Here is a 26401-nt window from a genome sequence, read left to right on the forward strand (position 1 = left end):
TCAAAGAAAATGGCAATCTTTCATGTACATCTAATACAACAGTGTGATTAAAACCAAGTACTAGTATAAGATTGCAAAAGTACTGATGTAAAGTTGTAGTAAAATTTTACACATGTAGTGGTCACAAGCCACTGCATGTACACAATAAAGTACATAACTAATACCAACCAGTACAATTGATACAAATTAAGGGCGGGCTCCTGGCAGATGCTCATCCTTACAATATAAAATTAATGGCTGAAAATATCTGTAATCAATGTTGGTTCATCTCCACCTTTTCCTATTGTGCAGCAGAAAGAAAAAAAAAAAAAAGATTAGCTATCAACACAAAAATGATTTAATAATATCCTAAGATCATGCGTGCTTCAATGTAATCTATTAGCCAACTTCAATTGTCAAGAAGTGGAAAATGCACGGATAAACAACTTATATGCAAAATGTGCGTGATATAAGAACCCTTGCCCTATTTGAATTGAAGGCTGAAGGGTACTAAAACAGAGAGCAAAAAGTATACAAATTCTATATGCTGGCACAATAACTCTTAAGATGTAACAGTCTGTTCATTATGCCATCAGCAGAGTACTCAAATTAAATACCCAGTGAATTTAATGACAAAAACTTAAAATGTCAAGCAAAGTTGAAAAGCCACAATCTTCATTATCAAAAGTAAATATGATGTGCTCCGCAAAGTAAAGGCATTGGGTTCACTCATAAAACAGGAAGATGTGTAAAACAGTGACATTAAAAGTAAAGAAAGCAGAAGAAAGGAGTATGATAATTGATCACATTAGTAACAGCACGAGGAAACAGATTCCACATCTTACTTGAGGGCTACATTTTTTCGATTAGTTCAACGATCAGATATGTGTGTTACTTGAGAGAGAAAAGCAGAACCTAAAGTACTACTGCCAGCAATCAAGAGGAAAACACATAAAACTAGTAAACTGATGGTCCTTTCAGAACTCCTCCTCTCTGATAGCTATTACCAAAAAGTTTTATGAAGAAAACAGGAAATTCAGCTAGCTGCTAATCAATAACAATGAATACAGGCTGGAAGTATAGGTAGCAAGTGCACAAAACCTATTTTTAAAGGAACCACAAAAAGATGGCAGCCTATGCAATTTTTTAAACACTGTCACAACACAGCCAATCAAGCACAAACTCCTACTAGGGCTGATGGTACTCAGTACGTGTCAATTCTAGGCAAATATTCTGCAGAGGGAAAGTACAGTAGAATAAGTTCTGATGCAAAATTGGATTCAAACAAGCATTGTTACCAGAAACTCTTGCATTTTCAACTATCCAATATTCAGCAGAAAACATCCAAATGTACAGAAGATATTCAACTAAGATAGCCTCTATTTTCCAGGGTGACAAGTTTTTTGCTTTCCGCTAGATATTTCCATCTCCTAAACATTTATCCAGATGTTCAACTAAGATAGCCTCTATTTTCCAGTGTGACAAGTTTTGTATGGTTTATATTCTAAACCATTAATTACAAGACATTCATTTTTTTTTTTTTGAGTAGAAAGTTCTGGTTAATATTTTTGTACCAAACATGACATGCACTTTAAATTCCATAACAACATCTACCTATGTCCTGCTGTCCCATACCAACAACTAGCCACTGTTAATACTACAACAACAACGACCCGGTAAAATCCCACTAGTGAGGTCTGAGGAGGGCAGTGTGTACGTAGACCTTATCCCTACCCCGAGGGAATAGAGAGGTGGTTTCCGAAAGACCCTCTGCTCAAGAAGTAAATTTTTCTTTAACCAAAATAATTAAGTTATTTGGTCTCAAGTTATTGTTTTATGATGGTGGTGTACGCCCCAACTTGCGTACGCCTTGATTAATTCCACCAGGTATATGCTACTTCCCACAAGCACAAGTACCAGGTTACTCTACAAGCACAAGTACCATGTAACTCTACTTAAGCAGATGAGAAGATATCACCTAGTGGTTTTTTGCCTAGATTAGAATTTTGAAACTTTGACCTCGTGGTTCTTCTCCCACTTCATCAACCACTAGGCCACACTCTTGAGGGCCAGTCTCAAGTCATATACTAAAGGCTAACAACACGATTTCCTCTGAATATGACTGAATTTGGAGAGAAAATTCATCAAAAGTTGATGTGCTCACATAACGAAGGAATGAAAAAGAAAGATAGCAAAGACCAAAATTGATGTCCTCTAAATCAAGCCCATATAAAATTGATCCCTCGCCTACCTATCAAGCCCATATATAATATTTAGGTTAATATTAGAATGAAGAACAATTAAAAATATCAAATTAAGTACATACAATATGAGTACAATCTAAATATCAAACCAATTAAACGGAAAATTAACAAAAACTAGATCCAAAACTAAAAGAAAGGAGAAATAAAACCATTAAAACGGAAATTGGGGGAAAATTACTATACTACCAAGCATGTATGAACCCTAGCAAACAAAAGAGAGAAATCAACAACTAAACCAGTAAAATCGGCAGCTAAATCAGTAAAATTCACCGTTAAAATCAGTGAAATCAACGCCTAAACTAATGAAATTGACGGCTAAACCAGTGGATTCGAAGGCTAAAATCAGTGAATTCAACGGCTAAACCAATAAAATCAACGGCTAAAATCAGTGATTTAAATTAATCCACACCCAGATACACATATGCACGTCTTAAGTCAGTGAAATCACCGGGTAAACCAGTGAAATCAACGGCAGAAATCAGTAAAATCAACGGCTAAATCAGCGAAATCAATAATTTAAACTGATCTTCATCCAATAAACACACATGCATGCCTTAAATCAGTGAAATAGCTGTTAGAGTAGGCATACGTCATAGGTTCGAGTCTCACCACCACCATTATAAAAAAAGAATCTCTACGCGCTTGGCCAATGAAAAAAATGAATGAAGCATACACGTGAGGGGTGTGTTGAAGAGACAATTAAGTAAATAAAGTGTGCTTTCTCTAACAGCTTAACCTTTTAGATGAGATAGTTGCACACTTCAACAAAAAGTCTTACCATAACCAAAGTACTCATAATACTAACCAAATGAGCATTTCTAAGATTTTAAATGAAAGGACGACAATAAACTATAAATTTCCATAGTGCAAAACAATACGAGGCTCACCAGTACAATCAACTCCACGAGTTCTAGATTGGGAAGTCCTCGTCTATGTCAGTAGATGTCTCTGTAAAACAATAATAATTATAAAGTGATTTAGCTAGCTTATTGAGTTGATAGCGCTTACCAACAACCATTTTATATGAAGACAAGCCAGGAAACATGCCAGTACATAGTATTCATAAACCATAGTTTTTTTTTAGAGTGTATATTCATAAAACATAATAGAAATGTGTTTCCCTAATAACGATAAATGTGCATATATTGTATCATGAATAAATCATGTACAAGGTAACAATACAGTGTCATAATCAACTACGTACATTGAGAGGTTTACTAGAGCGAACCAAGTAAAGGACATGCTTCATACATCGAGGGATAACCAAAACAAGTTGCGGAGCGTCTTGGCAGGGGAGTCAAATCATGGGAGTGGTCCTCACTCAAGGAATATCGACAGTGGTATACAAGTTCTACTTTCTACTAACGAGTGTTATAACTGTAAAATACAAAGTATCCATATCAAAAATATTCAAACTGATACAACTCAGTTATTAGGTCATATCATATCAAGCTAAATAACAAATTTTAGCAAAAATACTTGCCACGATAAATAAATTTCAAATATTGGTAAATTCATTTCAGTAATTGTAGTTACATCTTCAGCAACGGAAAAACATCTCCATTGACGACAAAAGCATTTAAAATAACGGTAAAGCATCTCAAAAAACATTCTAGTATAGAACATCAACATAGTTCAGACCTGTTTCAAACATCAACATAGTTACAAAATAGTTTCATATAATTTAAAAGACTTGGTCTCAATATTTTAAGTTATACGATAAGATATTTCGTCTCTAAAATCCAAACCAATACAATATGAGTGTAAATTGTAGAATACAAATTTTGGCAAGTTATGAATCTATAGATTTTATCCATCTTGTTGCTTGGATACTATGGAAATGAATACCAAAATAATTTGAAAAAGAGAAAAACAACAAACTATGAAGGTCCTATTTTGCACCGTAATATTAATAGCATTAACACCAATTTTCACCATCATGGTGGTGGCCAAACTTCAAAAAATATTCCAGTGACAACAAATGGTGTTGCAGTGCCAATTTTTATCACAGTAGAGTCGAACCCCAAGGTATGGTAGTTTTAAGAGGTATAGAAGTTTGAATTTTTTGAGGAACTTTTGACACACATTGGTAGGCTAAAGCTAGGATTCAAGGATCCATCACAAAAGTCAAGGTTACAAAGATGGAGTTCAAGATCTAAGAGGACTTTCTTCTCACATTTTGCTTTCTCTTTGCACCCACGAACTTTTGTGGCTTTCGTACTTTTTATTTGAATTGAACCATTGCTATAGAGTGGCTTTCTTGTCGTAGGATTTAGATGAATCTTATGATTTAACTATATAGATTAATTTCTTCATTGCATCTATTGTTGATTTGATTGACGTTTCTTAGAGCAATTTCAAACTTGTAAGTGAAAGAAGTGTCTGAATCCTTTACTTCTTGATTGATCATAATTTATTTGTTCGTCTTAAATGGTAGTAGAGACTAGTCATGCCCTTACTTGTGATCATATATACCTCGAAAGGGTCCATATCTAATCGTCAGACCTAGAGTTAGTTAGTCAACCATCTACAACACATAGAGCGTAATACCTTTACTATTTGTATAATCGAGAGAGTTACACTTAGTGAATATGGTACAATAATTTGGTGTAATCAAGAGAGGCGCTCATAACTTAGAAAGTAATTAGATGAAGGAGGAATGGAGACCATATGTTAATCATAGGTGATATCAATATCGAGCTTGTTAAATTAACTAACTACTTTAATTTTTTTCCAGTTAAATTTAATTTTAGATTATTTGCCTTGGAAATGAATGTATTGACGCATACATTCAAGGGGATGCGTCATGATGCATGTTATTTGCGAATGACATAGTACTGATTGACGAGACGCGGGGCGAAATTAACCCTAGGCTAGAGGTTTGGAGACAAACCCCGAAGTCTAAAGATTTCAGGTTGCGCAGGTCTAAAACAGAATACTTGGAGTGCAAGTTAAGTGACGTAACTCAGGAGGCTGACGTGGAAATGAGGCTGGATTCACAAGTCATCTCTAAGATAGGAAGTTTCAAGTACCTTATGTCAGTAATCCAAGGCAATTGGAAGATCGACGATAATGGCACACATCATATTGGAGCGGGGTGGACGAAATGGAGGCTAGCACCTAGCGTCTTGTGTGACAAGAACGTGCCACGAAGATTTAAAGGTAAGTTATACAAAATAATGATTAGACCGACCATGTTGTATTGGGCGGAATGTCGATCACTCAAGAACTCTCATGTTCAAAAGATGAAAATAGCGGAGATGAGGATGTTGAGATGGATGTGTGGGCATACCAAGAAAGATAAGATTAGGAATGAAGATATTCGGGATAATGTAAGCGTAGCCTCCGTGGTGGACAAGATGCGGGGTATGAAGCTGAGATGGATCAGGCATGTGAAAGATGAGACGTCCGGATGCCCCAGTGAGAAGGTTCGAGGGATTGACAATGATGGGTCTAAGGAGAGGTAAAGGTAGGCCTAAGAAGTATTGGGGAGAGGTGATTAGGTAGGACATGACGCATTTTTAGTTTACCGAGGATAGGGCCCTTGATAGGAGAGTGTGGAGGTCGAGAATTAGGGTAGAAGGTTAGTGGGCAGTTGAGCGTCTTTTCTTTCATTCTAGTAGCAGTAACATTATTCTCGTAATCCATTATTCTTAGATTCCTATTACTACATGATATTGCTTTTGTTTTGGTTTTCTATTATCTTGTTGTTGTTATTGCTTCTTTGACTTTTTCACTAATGCATTTCTTTTTCTATACTGTTGTGATAATGCATGTTTGCTTTGAGTCGGGGGTCTATTAGAAACAATCTCTACCTGCAATAGATAGGGGTAAGGCTGCATACTCACTACCCTCCCAGACCCCACTTGTGAGATTACACTGGGTATATTGTTGTAGTTGTTAAATTTTATTTTAGAATCCTTCACAATCCTATCTAATTTCTCAAGTCGTGTTTAGAAAACATCCATTAGTTAATTAGAAACCCAATCCTCATGAATTGACAATGAGTTATACTATTTTTGACAAGCACAAACTTTATCTTTTGTACAATGAATTTACGCTCGTCAGCAAGGTTCATCACTCACATTAGAATCATGTATAGCTCAAGTATATCATCCAGGAGCAATCCAAAGCACTTTCTTTAACCAATCTATAACACATGATATTGATTTAGTGTCAAAATGTTTAGGAATATTATCATTGTATCCCTATATAGACTCAAACAGAACAAATTCACTATACCGACCCTTTCAGTTTCATGTTTGACCTAAAACACATATCAAAATGGAAATCTCTTCGTTAACCAAAGCTTTTCTAGATGTTCTTCTTTCCCAGTTTTATTTCCAGCAAGCCCATTTTGATATGTATGCTAGGTCCCCCCCCCCCCCCCCCCACACACACACTTTGGTTTTTTAGCTAATGGCGTAAATGCCCTTATTAATCTGGTATTACAAACCTCCTTTATGAAAATCTAACTTAAGAACAAGTGCCAACTCGTGGACCAAAATATAATGATACTTGGCTCGCATTTCCTCTTCATCTTTCCATGTAGCCTCTTCATAGATGTGGTTCTTCCATATGACTTTTATTGATGCAATGTCTTTTGATGACACTTCCTTACTACCACTACAAGAAATAAGATTTTGAGTGACGACGTTCTATGGTGACCTCTTAAGTCGCCACCAAAAGTAAGTGCCTAGTCACCACAATTTCAGGGGTGATCTATATGTCACCGTTTTGAGTAGCAATCTACCTTAAATCTATTTTGTGGCGCATTTATTTACTTTTTTGGAGAGCTTCGCCGCTACAAAATCTAAGTTGTTTTATTATTAGCTTTGTGGCGACTAAGTTTGGTACAAAAAGTAAACAAATGCCCCACAAAATAAATTTAAGGTAGGTCGCTACTAAAAACAATGACGTAGAGTTTGCCGCTGAAACCATCACTTATTGTGGTAACTCGACACTTACTTTTTGTGGTGACTAAAGAGGTTGTCACAGGACAACGACAACAACAAACCCAGCTTAATCCCATATGTGGGATCTGGGGAGGGTAGTGTGTACGCAGTCTTACCCCTGTCCTATAAAGGTTGTCACAGAACGTCGTCATTAAAAAACCTTATTTCTTGTAGTATACCTATCAGTAATAGCCACAAGCATTTCCTCATAAGACAAATAAATCAAGTTGGATAGCCAAAACCAAATAAGAGGGTACGTTGTATATTTCCATAATATAAACATATGAAATATTGGATGAATGAGAATCAACTCGGGTGAAAATGATAAATGATAAGGCATGACTCCCACTCGAGAAACTATCTCATATGGCCCTTTAAATCTCAAACTTAACTTCCTTCTTTTCTAATTCGCATCACGCCCTTCATAAGTGAAACCCGTAAAAATACTCAATCTCTGATAAGGAACACTATGTCCCTTTCTCCACCTATGTGCACGAGACTTTTGTTTCCTTTGTATATTGAACAATCTTTGCTTGATCAACTGAACCTTATCAATAGCTTCCCATGCTAGGTTTAATCCCTACACCTTAGCCTCTCAGGCTCCAAACCATTTGATAGGGAACGAGGAATCCAACCATACAAGAACTCGTATGAAGCCATCTTAAATACTTGCCCCAACACTATTATAGTAAGCGAATTCAGTTACAAATAAGTATTCGTCCGGACTACCTCTAAAATCAAGGATACAAGCTATTAACATTTTCTCCAAGATCTGTGTAGTACACTCAGATTGTCATTCATCAGTGGATGAAATGTGGTACTGAGGTCTGCTCATGTACCCAAAGTTTCTTGGAAAGATTTCCAAAAGCGTTAAGTGAATTGTGACCTTTGTGAAAGATGATGGGCATTGTATCCTCTGTGGAGTCGAAAATTTTGTTCATGTATATCCGTGTATATCTCGATCTAGTGTACATAGTTTCAACAGGTAAGAAATATGCTGACTTTGTTAGCCAATTCACAACTACTTACATAATAACCTTTAAGGTCCCAATGTAGCATAGTGCAACACACATGGTAATACTTTACCATTTGTAATAGTCTTGCAAATCGTTGAAGCTCGGCCTTAACCTACTCACAAGTTAAACAACTAGAAACAAAGTTTAGTAACATCTTTCTTCATCCCCTCTCACAAATAACAATCACTTCATGTCATAGTACATCTTAGTGGCCCCGGAACGTATAGTGTATCTATAGGTGTGAGCGTAATCAAGAGTAACTTCAAAAGGTCCGTCATACTTTTTTTTTGGTGAAGTTAAAAGGTCTGTCATACTTAGATATCAATCCCCTATGCAATGCTTTGCTTCTGATTTTCTTTTAAATCTGGAGTCAATTTTAGCAACACCTTGTCACTGACATCGAACTCTAAGCTTTCAGTCAACATACTTTTCTATGCATTTGAAGCTTTCCTCAAGCCGTCTCGAGCCTCCTTAAGCATCTCTTGGTTGTGTCTTGCATACTTATATGTTGTGGGAAACTTTCCACCAGTCTTATCCTTGACAAATTCAATATGATAGTAGGTTGTTGACCAACACAATCTCTAAGAGACTCATCTCAATTGCTGACTACCCGTTCAGATTATAGTAAAATTGGGCAGTGTGTAATAACTCCCCAATTTTTTTGATTTGCTGTCACATAATGCCAAAGGCATTCTTCCAACAAGTGGTTTGTTCTCTCGATCTGCCTATTAGTCTGTAGGTAATTGCCAGTTAAAAACTCTAAGTATGTGCCCATGATGTTAAAAACGGACATCCAAAATCGACCAAATGAATTGAGCATCTATATCACTCACAATGTCATGAGGCACACCGAAATACTTCAACATATTTCGGTGCAAATTAGCAACAACATACCAAGGTTCGGGATGGATATAACATACTTTGAGAATTTACTAAAACCAAGATTGAAGCTATTCCATTAACTTTCGGCAAAGTCCACCAATGAAGTCCATGGAAACATACACCCATGCCTGTTCCAACGTAGGTAGAGGTTGTCACAAACTAGTTTCCTTTCTCCTTTTAATATTGTCATGTTGGCATACAAAACAAGTTTGACATACGACTCTATGTCATCTTCCATTTTTGGCCTAGGAACAAGAAAACAATGCCAACATATTTTCCACACCAGGATGCCTAGGCCATGGAGTATCATGCGTTTCTTTCAGTAAGTCACGCTGCAGACCACCCATTTGAGTGAAGAAAATTCTCCATCCCTTGAAATACAGTAGATCATCCTCGATTCAATACTGTCTAACAATGCCATTGTTCACTAATTCCATGAATTTCCCATGCTTAGGATCATTGGTTGTAATAGTTTTATGTTACCCAACATATTAGATTCTACTATAGCGATAGGGTAGATAGTAGCAAATACCTTAATTGACTAAGAGCGTTCGCCACTTGATTGTACTTGCTATACTTGTGCTCACACAAAGCCATATTGCATCAGGAATAATTTCTATCTAGCTTGATTTTGGGACAACTTTCTTTGTGTGCTAAAGAAAACTTCACCCACATAATTGGCCCGCACACAAAACTTGGTTCCCAGCAAAAACGTATGCCATGTTTTCAAGCAATGCAGTCTCTGTTTGAGCAACATGAGCATTTTTAGGTGGTCGACCATGCAAAGAGTAACTCACGGGCGTGTCCAAGCCTATTACAATAGGAACACTTAGGCCGAGACCTTCCAAAACGACCTCCACCTCGTCTATTCTCCATAGTCTGGGATGCGAGAACAGAGGAGCCAGCTGTCTGTGATAAGATCACTATGTGACTGGGCGTTGCAGCAAAGCGAAGTAATCGTGACTGGTCACGCACTGAATCAAGGTCATTAGGAAGTCCAGCGAGTGTAAGAACTAGAAACATTTTTTGTTGTTGCTCTTGTTGCTTTTCAACACTAGCAGAAACTGACATCAACTTCTCAAACTCCTCCATGACTGCCTGTACTTGTCCCAAGTAAGTCGACATTCCAATTCCTATTTCTTCAAATTTGTCATCCGCGATATCACAACATAGAAATGAGATATATCTTTAGTGTATAAAGCACGAGCCTTTTCCCAAACTAAATGACATGCCTGGAATGGACGAAACAAAGGTATCAACTTGAAATTAATAGATCGCCACAAAATATTACATAAATGAGCATCGATTTTTTCCCACTGTGCTTTGGCCTTTTCATCTCCCTCACTACCCTTTTTGGTTAAGTGATCTTGAACACCTTGACCTTTACACCACAACTCCACAGACAAAGCCCGAGATAAATAATTTGAACTTCCAAGTAGGGGTTCAAAAGTAATCATAAAGGCTGAATTTCCAACTCCACTATTTTTGGAACCAAAAGCATCAAGTCCGAGAGACATGGTTGGATCAAATATGTACGAAGTCACAAAATTGGTGGCAAAGTTGGTCCAAAATTATGTTAGGTCATAGAAACAGTTAAGAAGCAGCACAAAAAATACACTGCAGCCGCCGAGAACTGGAATCTATCGCCGAAATTTGCAAATAGTCGCCGGAAAATAAAAAAGTTGTCGAAATGTGATGAAACTTGAATGGGTAGAGTTGATAAAGCCTTGCGAACAAGCTGTCTCAAAGAAGGTCGGCCAAAATATGGCTGGAAGAGGTCCCACACGCCGTGTGGGAGGGAAACAAAAACCTCTAATGAGCGCGTGAAGACTCTATTGCCGGAGATTCTTTTTAGGGTTTGGTTGCCGAGGGGTGAGGGACCTTGTGGTTGTGTTGTCTTTTGCACAACACCACCAGAAAGTTTTTGACGAAAACCAGCCCTAAAAAGATCGCCGGAATTGAAGCACAACGATTGTTTTGGCTGGATTTCTTTCTCGGATGTTTTCTCATTGCCGCTCTGATACCATGTGAGAAATAATACACGGAAAAATTATATTATTGACTTATTAACAATGATACAATGAGTCATATATATAATGCATGTTCTACTCCTACTTCATATGGGACTAGGATTATTTACATAAAACTATTTAACAAATATAATGAAATAACATGCCAGTAGGGGCAAGGGACATACGATATTCTGTCTTCAAAAAATTCACATATAGTTGACATCGCCAATTTCTTGACCACATTTTAGGATCTCCTTATATCGTGGGAGAACACCTTGACTAGCAGCAACTCTTTGCCAAATGTCGGCCTCAAACAATGCCAATAACCATTTGATTTATAACTGCATTATTGTCTCGTGTGTGAGGCATGCCTATTCCACTTGCTAGCCTTGGCATCCAATCGATCATGGCGCATCGAACAAAGCCTTGACATGTACGTCGCACATGCCCTGCACATACTGAACACCAATGCCACGTGTATGCTGCACACAAATGCCACAACCCACAACTCACACTTGCCTTGGCACGTCTTTGCCTACATGCTTGCCAACCTTGATAAGATGCTTGTCTTAGCTGCAATAACCAAGTTGTCAGCCGACACATATAAGATAGACAACACTTGTATTGTCGACACTTTGCACATTGCTTGTCATTGCATATGAATATCCTACGGTTATTGTTTAAGGGTGTGTCGGTAGATAGAACCTAACTAAAAGGACTGTTTAACTGAGGATTAGGATTGTGGTCCATTGGTCTTATGATCGCTATTTTAGTTCACTCTCTAGTTTCCTTCCTTTACTCCTTTAGTCTCGAACGTGGTGACTTGATCGCAACCAGGACCATGTGTAATTTGTTTTTTATAACTATGGAGTCTGAGCCAACTTAGCTAGCAGGTAACAATATAAAGAAACAACATGTCAACAGGGTCAAGGGACACACGATATTCAATCATTAGAAAAATCACATACAGTTGACATTGCCAACTGCTTGGCCACATTTTAGGGCCTCCTTATATCGTCGTAGAACACCTTGAGTTGCAGAAACTCTTTGCCGCATTTCAGACTCAGACAATGCCACGTGCACACCATGGACATGCTGAACACCAATGCACGCATACGCTGCACACATATTCCACGACCCATAACTCACACTTGCCTTGGCACATGTCTTTGCCTGCTTGCTTGCTAACCTTGAAAAGATGCTTCTCGTAGCCGCAACACCTAAGTTTTCAGCTGACACACTCTGATATAGACAATACTTGCATTGCCTACACTTTGCACATTGTTTTTAAAGTCCACCAACACCAAAACCAAGGGACAACGTTCCACTCCTTGCCATTGTATATAGCATGTCCGAGGGTCATTGTTTAAGGGTGTGACGGTAGCCTAGAACCCTACTAATATGACCATTTAACTGAGGATCAACATTGTAGTCCATTGGTCTCACGATCACGATTTTAGTGCACTCTCTATTTTCCTTCCTTTACTCTTTTAGTCTCGAACATGGTGCATTGACCGTAATTAGGACCGGCTGTAGTTTTTTGATAACTTTGGTATCCGGGTCAGCTTTGCTAACATGCAACAATATAAAGAAATAACATGCATTCAGGGCAAGGGACACACGATATTCAACCGTTAGAAGAATCACATGCAACTCACATCGCCAATTACTTGGCCACATTTTAGGGTCTCCTTAGATTGTGGGAGAACACCTAGAGTGGCAACAACGCTTTGCCACATGTCTGCCTCAAATAATGCCACGCGCATGCCCTGCACATGCTGAACACCAATGCACGCATATGTTGTACGCACATGCCACAACCCACAATTCACACTTGCCTTGGCACATGCCTTTGCCTGCTTGCTTGCCAACCTTAATAAGATGTTTGTCTTAACTGCAATATCCAAGTTGTCAGCCGACTGTAACGACTCGACCGGTCATTTTGAGTATTACAGCCTCGTTCCCTCATTTACTGCTCAATTTATACTTCACAGTCGTTTTAAGACTTACCGGGTTAGTTGGTTAGGGTCCGAAAGGAATTCGGAGTGAAATGAGACATTTAGTGTCATAATTGAAAATTTAAGTTAGAAAAGTGGATCGGATATGGACCTATGTGTAAACGACCTCGGATTCGAATTCTGATAATTCCAATAGCTCCGTATGGTGATTTTGGACTTAGAAGCGTGTCCGGAAGAATTTTTGGAGGTCCATAGAGGAATTAGACTTGAAATGCCGAAAGTTGAATTTTTGGGAAGTTTGACTGATGGGTTGACTTTTTGATATCGGGGTCGAAATCCGATTCTGAAAATTTCAATAGGTATGTTATGTCATTTATGACTTGTGTGCAAAATTTGAGATCAATCGGACGTGATTTGATAGGTTTCAACGTTATTTGTAGAAATTAGAAATTTCAAAGTTCAATAGGCTTGAATTAGGGCGTAATTCATGGTTTTAGCATTGTTTGAGGTGATTTGAGGATTCGATTAAGTTCGTATGATGTTTTAGGACTTGTTGGTATATTTGGTTGAGGTCCCGAGGGCCTCGGGTGAGTTTCAGATGGTTAACGGGTCAAAAAATTGAACTACAACAGCTGCTGCAAATTCCTTCTGTTGGAAATTTCTTCTGCCAGATTCGAGCCAAGAAATCTCTCAGAATCGAGCCCAGAACCTGCCAAAATCGAGCCCAGATCGAGCCCGGGGTCGAGGGCCACGGTCGAAGGCAAGGTCGAAGCCACGATCGAGGCCCAGGATCGAGGGCCAGGATCGAGTCCTAGGATCGAGGACCTGGATCGAGTCCTAGGATCGAGGACCTGGATCGAGGCCTAGGATCGAGGACCTCGATCGAAGGCCAACATCGAGGCAGGACCGAGGTTGTCTAGACCTCGATCAAAGGCCAACATTCGCCATTTTTGACAAAATTGGAGCTTGAGGAGAGGAGATTTTAGATATATTTTCAAGGAAAACTTGAGGTAAGTCCCTTGTGATCATTTCTACTCCATAATATTGAATTATCATTGAATAATCCAACTAGATTACATGATTTTGAGGTGTAAATCGGAGATTGAAACTTAGAAATTTGGAAATAAGATTTGTAGATTTGAGGGTCGAGTTGAGGTCAGAATTTGGTAAAATTGGTATGGGTAGACTCGTGGTTAAATAGACTTTCAGATTTTATAACTTTTGTCGAGTTCCGAGACGTGGGCCCCACGGGCGATTTTTGAGCTAAAATTCGGATTTTTATAGAAAATTAGCATTTTCTTATGAAATTAATTCCAATAAACTTTATTGACCGAAACGAATTATTTGTGACTAGATTCGAGGCATTCGGAGGCCAATTTGGGAGGCAAAGGCATAGTAGAGTAAAGAATTTCACGCTCTGAGGTAAGTAACAGTTTTAAACCTGGTCCTGAGGGTATTAAACCCTAGATTTTGGTATCATGTGATTATTTTGGAGGTGACGCACATGTTAGGTGACGGGCGTGTGGGCGTGCACCGAGGGGATTGTGACTTGGTCCGTCCCGGGAAACTGTAAAGTTGAAATAATTTGTAGTTAGTTATACGCTCTTTATGTGTTAGATAAAATTTGACTGTAAATCATGTTAGAAATCATGCTTATGCTATGTGATAGTACTGTTGGGACCCACAGAGATCGCGTACTTGTTGAATTGCCTGCTAAATGCTATATGTACTCAGCCTCAGCTTTTACTTACACATTTTATCTCAGTCTCTGTTGTTATTATTGATACATCATATCATTGTTGTTTGGGCTGATTTCATGATTATTAAGAGCCCGAGAGACTGGAGGGATTTATGACTGAGTGAAGCCGAGGGCCTGATTGTGAGATATTGATACTATAGCATGTGAGTTATCCGTGCAGATTCTTATATTATACTATTGCACGTTAATTGGTCGTGCAGCACATGAGTTGGCCGTGCAACACGTGAGTTGGCCGTGCGGATCCTTATATTATACTATAGCACGTGAGTTGGCCGTGCGGATCCAGATAGTTATATTATGGCACTTGAGTTGTCCGTGCAGATTATAGCGCTTGGGCTGTAAGGGGCCCCTTCCGGAGTCTGTACACCCCCAGTGAGCGCGGGTACCCATTCTGATGTGAGATTGAGCCCGAGGGGCTGGTACTGTTCTGAGATGTTGCCCGAGGAATGATTGTTGTCCTAAAAAGTTGTACTTGATTTCCATTTATTGTTGCACTTAGTTGCTATCTATCATTGTTGTGAAATCTCTAAGGGATTGGGTCGTGACAAGTTGGTATCAGAGCCTAGGTTACATAGGTCTCACGAGTCATGAGCAGGTTTAGTAGAGTCTCGCGGATCGGTACGGAGACGTGTGTAGTAATCTTCGAGAGGTTGTAGAACACTTAGGAAAATTTCCCTTCTTGTATTCTATCGTGCGGAATCGATTAAACTAGAAACATAACTCTTTGAATTCCTTTCACGCATTTTGTATGCGCACATGAGCGCTTGGTATCAGCTGTGCATCGCCAGGGTGTGATTCTACGAACGATGTTTGAGATGTATATTCCATGTTTTGGTGATGGGCCAGTCTGGAGGACTTGAGGCCAGGTTTAAACTGCATCTTAGGCTCGGTAGCTTCAGTTGTAACCTGTACATTTGGACTCATATGTCCGGTAATGTCCTTACGAGTGGAATTTGTGGCTCGATGAGCGGTGGAATGGCTTTGTGATGAGTATGATGTAACTACGGGATGTGTTAAGACGATTTGAATGTTCTTTTATTCCAGCTCAGTATATGATTTCGAGACTGTGCACGGGTTGCTACGATGGCTATGCGTTGTTATCGCACAATATTGGTGTAATGGTAAGGCGCTCGTTATGTGTTGAGGCGGTGAATGGCTCAAAGAGAGGATTTATCAGTACATGATTAAGGGGTTCAACAATTAATTCAAGCTGAGGAAAGGCAGTCGGACTATAGATGTCCAAGTTGGTTGTTAAAGTTATAAGACTTGGTATTTGCGAGCATGGTCGAATTTTCATTGTGATGTTGTATCGACGTCCTTGTTTGAACGCATTATAGTCCTCCGGTGTTACGGTCTTCTTGGATTTTGCCTTCGAGGCAGGGTGTTATGAAATGGTGCATGCGGGGCGGTTGCTAGAGATAGTTGTGTGCAGAGGTTCAGAATCGAATGGGTATTTCTAATATTGATGGCTCGATAAAGATGATCTTCGTAGAGGCTTAGAGTCGGTAACAATTTATTGGTTCAGGTGCGACAGAGATGCATTTTGATTTGATGCAACAGTTGGGCAGCAAAGTGTGAGGGAAGACATGACGGGAAGTGTTTCACGGTGGTTGAAGTACTAGCAGGTCAAGTAGGAGAAGTAGAGGTTGAGAAGTTGCTTAAAGGAGATGGTTTAACCGAAGTAAGAGTGGCAGATTAGCATATGAATTATGTGGTAGGGTAGTTGCGTGCCTTGAGAAAGAGTAGAACGATTTGGAATCGTGATAGAATGTGATTTGGCCTATGGACTTTATTTGGAGTGAGAGTTACTGTACGAAGAATGATTGAATATGGCAGAAAGGATTTTGTTTGAAATAAAGAGGGATGTGAAGATCTGATTATCATTTCAGGCGCAATATGACTTGAGTTCGGAAGGTATTATTGAACTTTCAGTTGATGTCAAAAAGGAAAGTGCAGACTTATACAAATGGTGGGTGAGCATTAGCCCAAGAGAATTTGCTGATTACGTAGTTGTTGCACCCAGTGCAGCATCGTTGGAAGATGTCGGTAAGGAATTCCACAGGTGGGTTATCTCCCGTGAGTGGTTAGCGGTGGCGTGATGTTGATGAAACTTCTGCGAGGAATATTACTTGCTACCTGGTAAGAGGTCGAGTGTGTGACTGTAGCTGGTGATTCAGAATGTTCATGAAAAGCTTAACAAAAGACTTCGACAAGTTTGGCGGGTTAACGGTGCGAGATATTGGTAATTGAGAAGGAGAAATCCTTGCGGGTTCTAATTTTATATAATTGCAGCTTAAGCCTAAGTGGGGGAGCCTGCTATTGACAATTTGATTTCATGGTTATGTATTAAATTTTTGTTTTCGTCGGAGGCATACTTGTGGATCAGTTATGAGTCATAGAGATGGAGATTGAGGATGACTCGAGTAAGGAAATTCCTGAATATGGGTTATAAGGCACTTTATAGGAATATGAAAAGTTTGGAATGATTAAGTTGCTATTTTGAAGGATCTAGTGCATACGAAGTATGAATCTGGTTGGTCGTGTTAAGGCAGAGTTACATATTTGAGTGTTGACTATGTTAAAGGAGCACATGTCTTTCGGCCCGTTTGGGGCGGAGTAAATTAGATTTGAGCAGAATGGATGACTATCGAGAGGGTTCTAATGGATTCAAAATGTATATGTGGAAATTGAAAATTTTACGAATTTGTATATCACTAGAATCAGTTACTTACATTGGATGGTATCGGGACGTGCGGTAATTCTGTTTGACTATGGATTCTACATTTCAGTATAAGAAACGAAAAAGGAACAATTTTTAAATTCGCATAAGGTATTTTCAGAGTGGGTGTTTCGGTTGTGGTATTTATAGGGGTAATTATGATGTGGTGAGACTCTACAGATGTTTTGGTGGCAATATTCTTGGGTTTGGTGACCTACGTGGTTTGGTCAAGTTAGAGGAATTTAGTTCTAATAGCTTGGCTTTGCGCAAATGGATTTCAAAGTGTTCTTGATGGTTTCTACCATGGTTTGAAGCGGATATTTTCTACTGGTGTGGGAAACGTGTTGTGCATTGTGATTTCCTCCTGGACGGAAGTAAGAGGAAGGTTTCTAATTAACCAGGTATGTAATTTGCTGGTGACTCAGAGTTGATAATGGGATTCTTGTGCTTGTCACATGATGGCATAATAGATGTGGTGTGTTGTGCGGGATTAGGATTTACATGTACAAGGTGACAGTTCAGTCTTGAAGAGAAGGTAACGAATGTTGGACAACATGGTCAGTTTCAAATATTTCGATGAATGTTATAACTGCTCGGTAATTCCTGATAAGAGTGCGCATTTCAGAAGGCGCGTTGTGTTTTGACTTATGGATGTTCATCGGTATTGCAGTACTCACCTAGTTGATAGACTGTTGATATTCAAATTATTGCTATGTGGCACAGAAGAATTATGAAAGTATTCCTCATGGGATTATCGTGAATGGAAGATGTGTTAGTCATTTTAGTGCTGGAGTTTGGATCAATTACGGTGATTCATGTGTTCGATGAATTTGGAGACTGGGAATTCTCAGAAGTATATTGTTTCGGGGTTGCGACCCTATTTGAGGTGACTATTTTATTTAAAACTCGGTGGAGGCACTAGTTGCGTTAATTATTTTTGATAGCTATGAGTGCGCATATATGTGAGGTTTGAGCCCATGTGCGGTCAATAGAGCAAGTATTCATACTTGAAAGAATGCGGAGGCTATTATATGCCTAGAGTTGACTGTTAAGCGTACAATTATAACATTTCATGTATTCATACCTTTGTTGAGAACCATCTGGGATATACTTGAGGTTACAAAGAAGATGATTCTCTAAATAAACGGGATAGTTACTAATTCTGCGTTAAAAACAAATCCGATTTGAAATGTGATAGCAGACTTTGCACATGCTTACACTATGCCGTGCTATTTCTACCAATCCAGGAGCATGAGAATCTTATTTCATTATCATATACAAGTGTACTTGTTTAATTGCTCCTGTATGATATGCTGGGACTAGAGGCCTATGAGCATGCCGGGCGATACATATTATTGGCACATGAGTTGTCTGTGTCGTGTGTGGGAATTCTATTTCTATAATAATTTATCTGATCTATTAATTTCCTTCCTCTACAATTGTGCACATGTACCTACGGTTATCCTCTTCACGAAATTTGAGGAGTTGGTTGTAACATTGCGGTTGTGGTGGTGCTTGTTGAACTTGCAATACGGTTCTCTTCCTTGAGATATCTCCCATATTTGGGTACACAGATTGCACAGTTGTGCCTTGAGTTATATTGATGTGGCATGTCTGTGGGATAGTTGTGTTTAATAACATAAGGTCATTGGACCTAGAATGGGTACTATCAGGCTTGATTATGGTATATTCGGGAGGATAATATTGAAAGTCGGCTTAAGAGAGAATTATGGTTATGGCTGGATACAGCTTCTTCAGTCTTATACAGTGAGTAGATGTGAGGTTCGGGTCTTGAAAAGAATTCTGGATGTTAGAAATTTGGCTCCATGGTTTTTGGGCTAAGGTTAATTAATGATTTTCAGTTATGTTGTGTGGTCAGGCCTATATAGAATAGGGGACGTGAGATAACCCCCGGGTATGTGCGTGGTAAGTTGGAATAGAGATTTGAAGGTTAAGAATAACCCTTGGCACGTTCGAGGACGAACGTATGTTTAAGTGAGGGAGAATGTAACGACCCGACTAGTCGTTTTGAGTATTACAGCCCCGTTCCCCCATTTACTGCTCAATTTATGTCTTGCAATTGATTTATAACTTATCGGGTTAGTTGGTTCAGGCCCGAAAGGAACTCGGAGTGAAATGAGACACTTAGTCTCATAATTGAAAAATTAAGTTAGAAAAGTGGACCGGATATGGACCTATGTGTAAACGACCTCGGATTCGAATTCTGATAATTCCAGTAGCTCCGTATGGTGATTTTGGACTTAGGAGCGTGTCCGAAAGAATTTTTGGAGGTTCATAGAGGAATTAGACTTGAAATGCCGAAAGTTGAATTTTTGGGAAGTTTGACCGAGGGGTTGACTTTTTGATATCGGGGTCGAAATCTGATTCTGAACATTTTAATAGGTATGTTATGTCATTTATGACTTGTGTGAAAAATTTGAGGTCAATCGGACGTGATTTGATAGGTTTCGGCGTTATTTGTAAAAATTAGAAATTTCAAAGTTCAATAGCTTGAATTGGGGTGTAATTCATTGTTTTAGCGTTGTTTGAGGTGATTTGAGGATTCGACTAAGTTCGTATGATGTTTTGGGACTTGTTGGTATATTTGGTTGAGGTCCCGAGGGCCTTGGGTGAGTTTCGGATGGTTAACGGATCAAAAACTTGAAATACAACAGTTGCTACAATTTCCTTCTGTTGGAAATTGCTTCTGCGAGATTCGAGCCCAGAAATCTCTTAGAATCGAGCCCAGAACCTGCCAGAATCGAGCCCAAATCGAGCCCAAGGTCGAGGGCCACGATCGAAGCCATGATCGAGCCCAAGGTCAAGGGCCACGGTCGAAGGCAGGGTCGAAGCCACGATCGAGGCCCAGGATCGAGGGCTAGGATCGAGGCCCAGGATCGAGAGCCCGGATCGAGGCCTAGGATCGAGGACCAGGATCGAGGGCCAGGATCGAGGCCCAGGATCGAGGCCTAGGATCGAGGACCTCGATCGAAGGCCAACATCGAGGCAAAACCGAGGTTGTCTGGGCAGAATTATAAAAATAGGGACTTCGTCCCATTCGCCATTTTTGACAAATTGGAGCTTGAGGAGAGGAGATTTTTGATATATTTTCAAGGAAAACTTGAGGTAAGTCCCTTGTGATCATTTCTACTCCATAATATTGAATTAGCATTGAATAATCCAACTAGATTACATGATTTTGAGGTGTAAATCGGAGATTGGAACTTAGAAATTTGGAAATAAGATTTGTAGATTTGAGGGTTGAGTTGAGGTCAGATTTTGGTAAAATTGGTATGGGTAGACTCGTGGTGGAATGGAATTTCGGATTTTATAACTTTTGTCGAGTTCCGAGACGTGGGCCCCACGAGCGATTTTTGAGCTAAAATTCAGATTTTTAAGGAAAATTAGCATTTTCTTATAGAATTAATTCCAATAAACTTTATTGACTGAAACGAATTATTTGTGACTAGATTCGAGGTATTCGGAGGCCGATTTGCGAGGCAAAGGCATAGCAGAGTAAAGAATTTCACGCTCTGAGGTAAGTAACAGTTTTAAATCTGGTCCTGAGGGTATTAAACCCCGGATTTTGGTATCATGTGATTATTTTGGAGGTGACACACATGCTAGGTGACGGGAGTGTGGGCATGCACCGAGGGGATTGTGACTTGGTCTGTCTCGAAAAACTGTAAAGTTGAAATAATTTGTTGTTAGTTATATGCTCTCTATGTGTTGATAAAATTTGACTGTAAATCATGTTAGAAATCATGCTTAGACTATGTGATAGTACTGTTGGGACCCACAGAGGTCGCGTACATGCTGAATTGCCTGCTAAATGATATATGTACTGAGCCTCACCTTTGTTTTTGGATAACAGTTGTGTCTGGGCCAGCTTGCGCGCACCTCGACTAATTCGACGGGATATCTGCCACCTCTCACCAGCAACAGGTACCAGGTAACTCTATCCACCAAGGCTTGGATAGAACGGAAGAAATCACCTAGTATTTGCCTCCGCTGGGATTTGAACTTGAGACCTCAAGGTTCTCACCCACTTCATTGACCACTAGGCCACACCCTTGGGTGCTACTCAACCTCAACTTTTACTTGCACATTTTATCTCAGTCTCTGTTGTTATTATTGATACATCATATCATTGTTGTTTGGGCTGATTTCATGATTATTAAGAGCCCGAGAGACTGGAGTGATTTATGACTGAGTGAGGCGGAGGGCCTGATTGTGAGACATTGATACTATAGCACGTGAGTTGACCGTGCAGATTCTTATATTATACTATAGCACGTGAGTTAGTCGTGCAACACGTGAGTTGGCCGTGCGAATCCTTATATTATACTATAGCACGTGAGTTGGTCGTGCAACACGTGAGTTGGCCGTGCGGATCCAGATATTTGTATTATGGCACGTGAGTTGTCCGTGCATATTATAGCGCTTGGGCTGTAGGAGCCCCTCCAGAGTCTGTACACCCCCAGTGAGCGCGAGTACTCATTGAGAGTGAGTGATGAGGGCTGGGATGCTAGGGAGTGATGAGGGCTGGGAGCCCAGTGAGTGATTGTTGTCCTAAGAGGTTGTACTTGATTTCCATTTGTTGTTGCACTTAGTTGCTATCTGTCATTGTTGTGAAATCTCTGAAAGATTGTTGATATACGGATTACATGAACAGGAACTGTATAAAAATTGATTTGACATTAAACTGTCAGATTTGATAGCATGTCTATTCTTTGCTGGAATTACTAAAAATGAACCATAACTGTGTAGCTCGAATTACACCCTGCACTTCGTGTGCAGATCCAGGTGTTCCCGGACATAGCGGGTGTTGATCCTTTCGCACGGTTGATTTTCAGGAGATTTTGAGGTAGCTGTCGTGTTCCGCAAACCTTGTCTCTCCTTCTCTATCTCTTTGTTTACTGTATTTGGTCTCAGACTATTATAGACTATATTTTTCAGACTTGTATTCATATTAGATGCTCATGTACTCAGTGACACCAGGTTTTGGGGAGCGTTTGTATTGTATTTAAATCTAATAATTTCAACCTTAAAGAGAAGTTTTGGTTTATTGAATTTATCGGCTTGCCTAGTATCGAGATAGGCGTCATCACGACAGGTTGGGATTTTGGATCGTGACACCGACACACTAGAGATAGAAAACATTTGCATTGTCACACTTTGCACATTGCTTTTTAAGTCCACCAACACCAATGCCAAGGGATAATGTGCCACTTCTTGCCATTGTGATAGCATATTCGAGGGTCATTGTTTAAGGGCGTGAGTGTAACCTAGAACCCAATGAATAGGACCGTTAACTGATGATTAGGATTTTGGTCCATTGGTCTCATGATCACGATTTTAGATCACTCTCTAATTTCCTTCCTATACTCTTTTAGTCTCAAATGTGGTGTCTTGACCGCAACCAGGATTGAGTGCAATCTTTTTTTTTTGATAATCGTGAAGTTCAGTCCAGCTTGCACGCATATCGATTAATTCCACGGGATAACTGCTATCTCCCGGCAACAATATATACGAGGTAACTCTATCCATCAAGACTTAAATAAATGGGAAGAAATCATCTAGTATTTTTGTCTCAATTCGGAAGTAAACCTGAAATCTCATGGTTCTAACGCATTTAATTGACCAGCAGGCCACACCCTTGGATGCGTGACAAGCTATAGGTTCAATTGAACCCAATAATTTTAATACAGTTCTCAGATATACATATCTAAAAAATCATCAAAATTGCACTAAATATTAAAAAATTGATCACATAACTTTAAAGTGCAATGGGTTTAACGGCGGAACATAAAGATTTAACCCAACAAATTTAAGTTATGGATTCGTCAATGATCACAACTACGATTCTAGTATCTATTTTATGTTGGTACAATCAGTCTGAACTACTTTTACAATTTCCAAACAATATTCAGTACAAAAAGGCACATTCTTCCAACATTATCCTATAAATACATAATAGGCACATATGAACACAATCATCAAACATGTATACTCGGCACATACAACAAGCACCAGGCCAAAAGATAAGGGCAATGAAAAAAATTAAAAATTAGAAACTTGGAAGATTACCATAAAATATATGGAGTTGCGTAACCTTTAAGGACCCTAGTCCATATCCTCATCACCAAATGAATAGAATAGATTGACTAACAGTGATGAATCGTCTGATTCTCCAGTCGCCATAGCAGAAGCAACAAGTTCGGCGATAAGCAACAAGTTCGATGATCACCGCTGTAAAATTTTCCTGTCGCCATACCTATAAGAATTTAAGGCTGTATTTTGTTGCTTTGTGTATTTTTCTTTTTTGGAAAATAAAGGATAGCTCTTGGAACTGACAAGTTGTCTTTTGTTACTTATTGGGTAGCTTCACGTCTCTCGTTCTTATCCATTTAAAGTATAACTTCCCCACACACTATATACTTACAAAGTCTGGAGTCACGTGTCCATGAATTTAATAACTACATTCCTTTAGGATCCTATTACTATGTGTTTTTAATTTAAAGATCTTTATATGTTCTTTAAAAGTCTCCTTTCATGCCAATTTATGTGGGTGTTTGATTGGATACATAATTTAAGAAAGAATTTTTTTTTAAAATTAATTATAAATATTTATGTAATTATAAATTATTGAAATAAGATTAAATAAATAAATTTGATGATTTTTAAATATAATTAAGTATCATTTTTAGGACATAACAAAAAAAAGTGCATCGTATAAATTGACACTGAAAAATAATACCTTTTATTAGAAAAGATTTATCTAAATTATATATTTATCTCTCTATTAAATATTTCACGTAAATAATACTCTACTAATTAGAGCAGTAAGAGTAATGGTTTTTAAAAAAATAAAAGTATTTGTTTCATTTTATATGGTGTAGTTTGACTGAGCACATTCTTTAATAACAAGGTTTGTTTTTGGTATACTCCAAAATTATCATTAGATTATGCAAACTGAAATATTTCTATAACTAGAAGGGCATGTCACTAAGGATAAATCTAAAGTTTAAGGTTAAAAAGTTTCAAGATATAAAAGTGTAACATTGTTTTTTAGATAGACTAAACATGAAATAAATATTGCAATAGAAAATGAGACAAAGAAAATAAATAATTTTTATTTTTCTAAAATATAGTAGAGTATTTAAAAATAAATTGAATTTTTAAAACCAAAAAAAATTAAAACAGGAGGAATAGGTAATATCCACTTATTTTGACTTTTTTATATGATTATTTCGTTAGATCTAAAGGTCGAAATCAATTGAAGTGTAATTGATATGGTCTCTACTTCATTCCAAGTTTTCCCAGATAGTCATTTAACTACCTTTTTCACTCTTAACTATTCTTTCCTCAGCAGGCATACAAACTACAAAATCTAGAGTCCCCCCAAAAAAAAGTGTTCGACGATTCCATGCATCATCATCTACTTTTAAGCTATGAATACATACATCGGCATTTGTTATTCTGTCCATGCATATACTTTTCAGTAGTTAATTTAGTAACCGGCAGAGTTTGTAATGGCATGGCAAATACTCATTCAATCTTAATTAAATGCCTCAGGTTCAAACTCTAGTTATTTAGTCATTACTGGTATGAGAACGTTTTATCCTTAAAATGGGACTTTTCGATAATAATCCAAATTGATCGAGTCTCAAAGTGATCATCGGACACCGAATAAGAAACAAAAAATAAAAAAGAGGAGTTAATTAGTAGTATCACCTCAGTTTGTTCTTTTAAATGATTACTAGTTTTAGGGTATGTGCGTGTTCCCCATATCAATGAATAAATAGTTTTTTAAAAGAATATTTAAGTGTTGAACAATATGTTTGAACTCTAAAACAAATCTCATTTAGCTAGTTAAATAAATGATGAAATTATTTCTGATGAAAGTCCTCGGAGTTTTATAAGAATATCTTATAAAAACTATCGTCAAATAGCGAAACAAGTAAAATATTTTAATCACGATGATTTGTCAAATACTACAAATTAAAAATCTGAATCTTTTGGTCTTAGATTTAGGAATGCTTGGCGTATAGCTCCTAAAATTGATAAATGATAATTAATATAAACTTTAAAAATAACTATTATCGAGTTAATAATTTACAACAAATAACTTAATATATAGAAAAATTTGGAGAGCTATCATTTATTGGAATGTTTTTAAAAAGAAAAAAAACTAATTAATCATAATTCATTTAAAATATATTGTAACTTCTACTGTTTCATCCTTATTGCTTCGAGATTGCAAACGTTAATAAAACATAATTATTAAGTGTATGATATTTCACAATTATTGAGTAAGTTCTACTCATCAACAACAACAACAATATCCCCAGTATAATCTCACATATATTATTATTTGTCTAGTATATGATATTTGCTGGTTGAAATAATCATTGAGTGTAGTTATTAATATTATATAAAAAATCAATAAATAAATTTTAGTTGATTTTAAATCTCTAACTATTAGCAAAATTGACATGAAAGAAATTATAGTAAAAATGGATTACACTTTGATGACATAAGTATATTTTTCAAGAAAATAATTATATAAATTATTTATATAAAATAGTTTAAATATTAAATTTGAGAGAAAAGTGTATATTGAATGAAATTTTGAAATCCTTTATAAAATTATAATATGCACATTCCTAATGTGTATGTACATATAAAAAATAAAAATACAAATTATAAACAAATTATTTGGTCTGTATAAGGTAAATTTTCATTGATTTTGATATCATAAATATTAAAATTCTCCTTTGTAGTAATTCAGATAAGGATAATTTCAATAAGAAAAGTTTTAATTGGTTTAAAGTTATAAATATTAGAAAAATAA

General features: G+C 37.9%; 1 long non-coding RNA gene across 1 annotated transcript; it reads right to left on the reverse strand.

Annotated features, from left to right (window-relative positions):
• Positions 1-23818, reverse strand: LOC107816627 (uncharacterized). The gene is made up of 3 exons (XR_012706007.1): positions 23635-23818; positions 3131-3191; positions 1-280 (listed from the first exon to the last, which is right to left on the reverse strand). It is a non-coding gene; the product is annotated as an uncharacterized LOC107816627 (long non-coding RNA).
• Positions 23819-26401: the final 2583 nt, after the last annotated feature.

This window comes from Nicotiana tabacum, chromosome 23, assembly GCF_000715075.1.
Source record: "Nicotiana tabacum cultivar K326 chromosome 23, ASM71507v2, whole genome shotgun sequence".
Taxonomy (NCBI): Eukaryota; Viridiplantae; Streptophyta; class Magnoliopsida; order Solanales; family Solanaceae; genus Nicotiana; species Nicotiana tabacum.